This window comes from Pipistrellus hanaki, assembly GCF_964339955.1.
Source record: "Pipistrellus hanaki genome assembly, chromosome: 15".
In the NCBI taxonomy this organism is placed as follows: domain Eukaryota; kingdom Metazoa; phylum Chordata; class Mammalia; order Chiroptera; family Vespertilionidae; genus Pipistrellus; species Pipistrellus hanaki.
The window spans coordinates 4,649,921-4,658,868 of NC_140517.1; the positions used below are offsets into that span (position 1 = coordinate 4,649,921).

The window sequence follows — 8,948 nt, forward strand, 5'->3', positions numbered from 1 at the left end:
TTGGTTTCACAGCTGATTACAACGGTCCGAACTCACAGAACTGGACATGCAAGCGCTGCGCCATTTCTGTTGCATGTGTGTGGTCTCTCGTGGAGTAAAAGGAAAAGAAACCCTTCAGGAATACAGCCTAGACCTGACAGTGCCTCTATGTGCGGAGCCTGGGGTCCTAGTCCCATCCATAGCTGACAATGCAGCTCTTAGGCAAGACCCTTCCCCTACAGGGACTTGTTGCCTCACCCATAAAACCGAGTTAACCTCCCTGGATTGGTAAGGAGACATACTGAAGTAAAAAGCATGGATATGCTTTGAACAGAATAAAACTCCCTACTAGGATAAAGGGCTCTCTCTCTCTCTCTCTCTCTCTCTCTCTCTCTCTCTCTATATATATATATATATATATATATATATATATATATATATATATATTGTTGAAAGTATTGCATATCTCCCCTTTTCCTCCCATTCACCTCTTCTAGCCCGCCCCTGCCCCCTACTCCAGGCCTTCACCACCTTTGGTCTGTGTCCGTGGGGTATGCATATATGCATACAAGTCCTTTAGCTGATCTCTGCCTGCCTGCACCAGAGCCGTCCTCTTCCAAGTCCATGGGCTCCAACCTTCTTCCCCATGCCTGTGCAGTGCCTTTGCTGACCACTAGATGGCGGCTGGTGTCACTTGCAGATTCAGAAAAGGGTGTGGGAGAGCCAGGGGGCTGCCTGCTGAAGGAAACTAGGCCAAAGCCAGCTCGTTACATCACTTCTAATGGAAGCAGCCTGCGCAGTCTGGATTCTTTCTTTATCGCAGGCGACCATGCAAGGAAGCTTCCTGGCTCCTGCGCATCTCGATGCTGATGATTGCCCCTGAAATCGGCCTTTGCTTCCCAGGGACTGGTCCTGGGAGCCCCTGCTCCGTTCCCTGGGGACAGGCCCTTCTACCCAGAGGCCTCTTGCCCTCTCTCTCCTAATGCCCCGTGCCCCGCCCTCCTGCACGCTGAAAGTGACTTCCTGGTCCTGCCTTTAAGTCTCAACTGAGTGGAGACGGCTTGAGTTCAAACTCACCTCTGTTCCACTTGACATGTGCATGATCTTGAACAAGTCTTTCTAATTCTGGGTTCTCACATGCCTTAATTTAACAATGGGGTTCGTAACAGACTTTTTAAAGTATTAAGTGAGTTAACACTGGTTATGACGGTGCTTGGAATAGGATCTGGCGCTCTGTAAGCCATTATCTATTGAACACCTACCAGGTACAGGGATGTGATCTGACTTAATGCCCATCTCAATGGCTCAGAGAGGTTAAGCCATTCTCCCAAGGTTGCACAGTGAGACAGAAGCAAAGGCAGGATTTGAACCTGGTCCTGACTTCAGGGCCCCTGCCTTCCACGGCTCTTAAAAAAAGAAAATTAGCACCCAAAGGGAAGGAATCCGGAGGCACAGGAACCTGCAGCCGACCCTGTCAGTCCCAGGGCAGCTGCACCCCAGCGTTGTAAAACTGTGCCACTCGGCTCTCAGAGATCTGCTCCTGGGCTACCTCAGCACTAACTGGGGCTTCGCAATCTGGGGCAAAATCCCTCCTCGAGGCTTCCTTTATCCTATATAATAAAAAGGGAATATGCTAATTGATGGTCACACCCTCACAAAGATGGTGGCACCCACAGCCACTAAGGAGGGAATATGCTAATTGACTGCCATGCCCTCAAATATGGCAGCACCCACAGCCACAAAATGGCAGCACGCCCAGTGCCCTCAGCCCTGCTGGGGCAGCAGGCACACTATACAATTGGGCCCACCCCCAGGCAGGTCCAGCCACTCAATGTGCCTGCCTCTGAAGCCCCCAGTCCCCTCAGCCCTCCAGCTGCCCAGAGCCGGCCTGAGGCACAGGCAAGCTTTGGATGGCTGCTGCCCAGCTGCCCAGGGCCACCCAAGGCTCAGGTAACCAGGGCTAGCTGAGGCTTTCACTGCCGGCAGTGGCAGCAGCAGAGGTATGATGGGGACGTCACCTTCCCCTGATCATTGGGTCACCTCCCGCCCCTGAGGGCTCCTGGACTGTGAGAGGGGGCAGGCCGGGCTGAGGGAACCCCCCTCCAGTGCATGCATTTTCATGCACTGGGCCTCTAGTTCCTCTATAAAACAGGGCAGCTTGAGAGGTCCCTGTTTTCCACCCGTGCCTCATGGTCAAAATTAACTAGGGGTCCTTATAGAAAGTACGGATGTGTGGACCCCATTTTGTGTGGCCGAACAAAATAGAATCTCCAGAGGAGAAATCTGACATCTGGGATTTTAACAAGTGGCCTCTGATTCTCAGGACCGGGAAATATAGACAAATAACCTAGGCCCCGATCATCTTAGAGGTTCTGCCGGCTCTGTCCACACCGATCCCTCCACCATTCGGCCAGGCTCCTGGTGGCCTGCCGACAGACACCACCAGGGACACCTCAGACCTCTCCCCATGCCCTCCGATGCCACCCCGAACTCCCTCACACTCCGCATGGACCTAACGCTCCTTTCTTCCTGTAAGGCATGCGGGCTCTCCAGGGAGCTGGAGCTGCATAAATAATAGATGGAATTTACAGTACCATTTGGAACTCACTTAAGCACTAGAAACATCATCTATCTTTTCACTGAAGAAAAAAGAATAGCTTCTTCAGTCACTTTCCTAATAGGCAAAGCACGAGACTTTGACAAGACGTGGTTCTACATGCCCACGAAGTCTATGTGGAAGGGGTCTTCTCTTCTCCCAGAACAGAAGTGCCCTGCTGCCCAGTCTCACTGACCCAGGAGCCCGCGGTCAGACCACGGGCCAAGGACAAGGTGACCAGCCCTGGGTCCCGGAGGGAGGCCTTTGGAAAGAATGGGGAAGAAGCCCCAAGGTACAAAGCTCTCCCCAGCCTTAGCAAACCAACTCCTCCTCTACATCCTTTCTATCTTTGCTCTTCTGGTTTGCAGTCACCAAACGGTACAAGTGGGCAATTGTGGCTGCCCCTTTTTCTGTTACAGACCACAAACCACGGATCCCCACTCACTTGAAACAGACCTAAAATCCTTACTGTTAGGCAAAGTCTTTGCATTAAGGGAATTTTTTTTTTTTCTGGGAGAGTGAGTACTCTGGGCTGGGTTTGGGAAGACTGGTGTATCGGTCAGCTATGGCCATCATAGTGCCATGTAACAAACTGCCCCTGATAACGTGGTTTAAAACAATAGTACAATACATTCTTACTCGTACATGGGTGGGTTGGCTGGGTCAGCCCTGTTTAACTCACTCAACTGATCTCAACTCAGCTGGGTTTGGCTCTGACCTTGGGTTTGGTTCAGGTATCCCTTCGTTCTTCTTGGATCCGTAGCATGGCTGACCATGCCTTTCTTATGGTGATGACAGAAGCCCAAGAATGCAACTCCACAGCCCGAGCTTATTTCAGGCAACTGCTGGCATTGCATCTGCTCACACCCCATTGATCACAGCAAAAGGCAAGGGCATACGCTCTGTTCAACATGAGGCCAAAGCAAGTCACAGAGGAAGACCGGAAGGTGAAAAAGGAAACTGAGAGTTGAGCAGGTAGGATGACACAAGAAAGGACTCCTGGACCCAGGCTTCACAGGAAACTTAAGCAAGAGAAACACCCCTGCAGTCATGCCTCCAAGGGGCAGGGGTGGGAGGAAAGGAGAAACTGTAACCCAGGAGAAGGCTGTCAGGGGCCATGGAAGGACTTGGGGTTTTGCTTCAAATGAGACACGAAGCTCTGAATGAAGGCTCTGAGCCAAGGAGACACAGGATTAGACTTTGGCTTTTAAAGGTCCCTTTGGCTGCTGTGTGGAGAACAGACTGCAGAGGTTAAGGATGGAAGCTAAGCGTCTGACTGGGAGGCTCTCAACTCTCAGAAATCACCAGATCAAGTACTTGTAGTCCAAGCACAAATAGAGAGGATGTGAATAACATGTATACTCTAATTATAAGGTGTGATTGATCAGAGAAGATGTTAATACAAAGAGACTGTTATATTTTCTCGCCCATGAAAAGTTCAAAAAAGCAATTCATATATTAAGTCATATAGGAAATCTCAACAAATCCCTTAAGAAAGAAGTCAAACAGGTTACCTTCTAGCCAAAATGCAATAAATTAGAAATTAATAACACAGAAATAGCCAACACTTCTATGCATCTGAAAATGTTAAGTTCCTTTTAAATAATTCTTAGGTTAACAAGGAGAAATTAATATCACTATTTAAAAATGTATGACAAGGAGAGACCATATATTAAAAAAAAAACCAAAGGTATTTCCCTAACTCAGGAAAATTTAGTCTTCAATAAAATTCTTAGAAATGAGAAAAAGTTGAAAACAAAGTAACCAAGCTTTTCAACTCAAGAAGTTAGAAAAAGAGAAACAAAATAACACAATGAGATTTGAGAAAGGTATTAATAAAGACCAAATACAAAAAAAGTAATGAGCTAGAAAACAAATGCATCAATAGTGTTGATTAATAAAATTAAAAGCTGGTTCTCTGAAAACACCAATAAACTAGAATAGCTTATGGCACGACTGAGAGACTAGGGGTAGGGTGGGAAAAAATGACAGAAAAATACAACATTAAGAATGAGAAAAGAAACAATAGACAAAGCATATTTTAAATTAAAGAGAAAATATGTACAGATTTATACCAAATCATTTGAAAATCGGGAGGAATTGGATAATTTTCTAGAAAACAATAAATCACAATAATTAGCTCAAAAAGTCATGGAAGACCAATAATGATAGAAGAAATTGAGACAGTAATGAAAGCTCTACCCTCCTCCAGTTCACTAAGGTGAGAACATATACAGTGCTGAATGTCCTACAAGACATTTGAGGAATCCAGAATCCCATGCCACACACTCTTCTGGGGTTTAGAAGAAGACAGAAACTACCAGCTCATTCTCTGTGGCTGGAACAACCCAATTCCAACACCAGGACAGGAAAGCACAAACAAAAAGGGGAAAAACCATGAGTCACTATCATTCATGAGCAAAGATACAAAAGCCCTAAACAAAGTATTAGAAACACAAAACCAGGAGTGCATTATGAGCAGAAATATAAGAACGGCTCAACATGAGGACACTTTCCATGTTTTTGAGTGGAATGAAACCATCTCAATGGATGCCAACATTTAATAAAATGTGTTACTCATTTCTGCCTTTTAAAAAAAATAAATTGGATACTGTTTTCTACTGTAGACACGCAGCACACGTCATAGTTAATAGTAAATTATCAGAAACAACCCTATTACAGTCAGGACCAAGGCAGGGCTGCCTACAATTGTTGCTACTTAACAAACAAACAAAAAAAGAGTATTTTAAATTGACTTTAGAGGGAGAGAGAAACGTTAATGGCCTCCTGCACACCCCCTACTGGGGATCGAGTCTGCAACCCTTGGCATGTGTCCTGACCAGGAATCCAACCAGCGACCTTCTGGTGCATGGAATGATGCTCAACCATCTAAACCACACCGGCCAGGGCAGCATGCGACTACTTTTAAATATTGTACAGAGGGCTCAGTAACGGAGAAGGACAAGAGAAGAAAATAGGGAATGTAACGCTGAACAGAAAGAGACAGAAACACTTGGTATTTGCAGCCAATAGAACCATCTACCAAGAAGGCCCACAGAAACCAAAAGGATATCATAATCAAATATGAATTCATCATGGTGACAGATACAAAATCAACATACAACTTAATACCACTGTCAAATTCCACATTGGTAACTAATTAGACTATGCATTTTATTACCGTATTCACACAAAAAAAGAAATATTCCTCAGACAAACTTACGAAGAAATATCGGCGGAATTGAAAAGGATAAAGCTTTAGGACATGAAGAAAAACCTGAATAGATATATAAAGACTATTTATATTGCTATTACTTGGTAGCCAAGAGCTTAAATAGTAGCTAGCTGTCTTTTAAAGTCCGTTATCACTACGCTAGGACCACATGCAGACGGCAAAGGCCAACATCCAAAACATGCCTTTTGAGCCACGTGTGCGGGACTCTGCAGGTGGAGGACTCCATTAGCCATGGGGGACCATAAGAAAACATCTTTTCGGGGAACTACGATGAGGGCATACATCAGGAAGAGAAAGGGGCAGAAAGGAAGGCTGGGAGGCATGAAAAGTAAAACTTGCAGACTTGATCAGTCTGCCCCTGGTGGGCCCTGACCGGGGTGAGACCCAGCAGTGGGAGAGGGGAAGGCCTCTCTCCCCGCACACACTCTAAAAGCCATGGTGGCCAAACAGATGGCACACGCATTTTTAAGCCACTTTTTAACAGTTCTTTTTTTTTATGCCTTCGTGCTCTTTATCCCTTTAGTTAAAAGTGCCACCAGCTGTCACCGTCTGGAAGAAAATGTCAGGGCTGTGGCTGCCTGTGCATCTCCTCAGCTCGGGGCTCTGAGAGGGGAGCGGGAAGGAGGGGGGGAGTGGGACAGGAAGGAGAGGGGAGGAGGATTTCCTGGGGATCTCAGCCAACTGTGGTCCTGGCTGCAGAACTGGTGAAAAGGCTGGAGGGTGGGCCCCTCACCAGAATGAACCACCACAGAGGTTCGGAGGCAATCCTTCACCCATCACAACCCTCCCAAGTATTAACTGTGTATACTTCCCAAAGCACGCCCCCTCCTGGTCCTTGGTTTCCTGCCCCCACACTCCTGTGAGGTCGGCATTCTTATTCCCATTCCACAGAGAGAGCAACGAGGAAGCCTGGCTCCCGGCCGAACCATCTACAAGCTGTGTGACCTAGGGAAGCTCTCTTGCCTTCTCTGGGCCTTAACGTCCCCTTTGGCACAAGGAAACTCACCGAAGGTCCTCCCAAGGCCTTCCAGCTCAGGTCGGAACCCGCTGCAGGATACTACCACACCGGGCCCTGTTCCCTTAGCTTTTTTCCCCCCCACCTCCAAACACCAACTGGTAACCACACAGAGTCGTTGATTTCTTGTAGAAGAAAACAAAGCAAATAAAACAAAAAACTTGATGAGTCATTTGTTGAAACGAATCCACTCAGCCTCTTAAAAATCACGCATCTAAACCAATTTTGAGAACTTTGAAGATGCATTTAAATTTCCTTTCCTCCTTGGGTGACTGTACAACTGTTTTCACTCACAGTCACCTTCTCCCAGGGGTGTATGCCTGGCTTAGTTAACAAACCTTTCCCCACATCTGAGCTCACCCATCAGCAAACATGGAGTATGGCACTCCATCACCCACCATGAATGTCACTGCCATGAAGTCACCGTGTGTCATGTGGGGAAAAGAAGACACCAGGATGGCCTCGGGGAGCCATGCCTGCCTCTGGGTTCCTTATTCCTAGATCCTCCCGGGAGTCCAAGTATTAGCCTAGCCCAGTGGTCGGCAAACTCATTAGTCCACAGAGCCAAATATCAACAGTACGATGATTGAGATTTCTTTTGAGAGCCACAGTTTTTAAACTTAAACTTCTTCTAACGCCACTTCTTCAACATAGGCTTGCCCAGGCCTTGGTATTTTGTGGAAGAGCCACACTCAAGGGGCCAAAGAGCCGCATGTGGCTCTTGAGCCGCAGTTTGCCAACCACGGACCTAGCCGACCACGGGGATTGGCCCAAGAGAGAAAGTAGGGTGGGTGAACTCACACCTGCTCTTCCAAGGCTCAGCTGTCACTCCAGTGGGCTTGGGGCTGGGTTCAGGCAGCAGCTGCTTGTCACTGCTGCCCACCTTGGGATGGAGGCAGGGAGCAGCAGAGAGAGCAGGGGCCAGGACTGCCTTTGGTCCTCACACCAGGCCTCCCTGACCTTCAAACTGAGACCTAGTCCTCTTGAGCATTGAGTACAGGGCACAGATGATAAAGAAAGATCTAGCGTATTTACCACTTCCCTCCAATGGTGCCAGCTGGCTACAATCCCAAAGGGCACAGGGCGCTTAGCTTACACACTGATGAGCTAGAGGCAGCCAGACCCTCTGAGGGTCCCCTCAAGTTCAGAGGGAGGACTCTACCTTGCTTCTTGCCATCTTCAAAGGGCAGAGACCCTATAACAACCCTACCTCCCAGAGTGACTGCATGCGTGGGGACATGCCGGAAGTCAGAGATCCCAAAGGGAAGCCACTGAGGCCAGCATCTCTGTGTGCTAGCCAGGCCTGCAAGGGAGTCCTGGAGTCCTGGCCCCGCCCCAGAGGGCATGGCTTTGTTCTTGCCTGTCTCCATGGACAATGCAGTAAACCTCAGACTCGTGTGTGTGTGTGTGTGTGTGTGTGTGTGTGTGTGTGTGTGAGAGAGAGAGAGAGAGAGAGAGAGAGAGAGAGAGAGAGAGAGAGAAAGTGTGTGTGTGTGTGTGTGTGTGTGTGAGATTGAGAGTGTGTGTAAGTGTGTGTGTGTGTGTGTGTACACAGGATGGGCTCATCTCCTTACAATCTCCCATGGACTCGGACTCGCTGTCAAGCTGCAGGACACACACCCCGGGAGGGTGAAGCAGCGAAAGAGGAGAGAGTGAGAACTGGACCAGAGCACTTCTACCCACCTCCAGTCGCCAGTGGAATGCTGTTCTGCTGGTTCTGTGCGAGGAATCTGAATTGCCACTTCACCGAGGAATGAACAGACCTTAAAAAGGCAGCTAATGTAAGATAATGGTTCTGACACAAAACGCAGCCTACCAAAGGGACCATAAAAGAAAGTGGGGTTAATGCTTAATGGTTACGCTGCTGAGGATCTAGGGAGCCGTTCTCAAGCATTTAATGCTAAGAGAACCTGCCAGGCACCTACCCTGAGCTGGTCCCCTTGTAGGACTCCTTCTCCCCACTTCACAGATGCGGACATGGATCCTTAGAGATCACAACATGAACCAGCAAGAAGTGACTCCCTCAAGCACATCCTCACAGCCCATTCGGTTTACAGATGAGGAGCATGCGTTCCAGAAACAGTGATGCACTGGACCAGTCAGACTCGGGGAAGATGCCCAGG

The 8,948-nt window shown here is 48.0% G+C and overlaps 1 protein-coding gene across 1 annotated transcript in view; it reads right to left on the minus strand.

The window, feature by feature from the left end:
- CES5A (carboxylesterase 5A) overlaps positions 1 to 6,923 on the minus strand; it is a 45,583-nt gene extending 38,660 nt beyond the window's left edge. The window contains exon 1 of the mRNA XM_084861282.1: positions 6,817 to 6,923. The gene's annotated coding sequence lies outside the window, so the exon portion shown is untranslated. The remainder of the gene's footprint in view (positions 1 to 6,816) is intronic.
- Between the last annotated feature and the right edge of the window lie 2,025 nt (positions 6,924 to 8,948).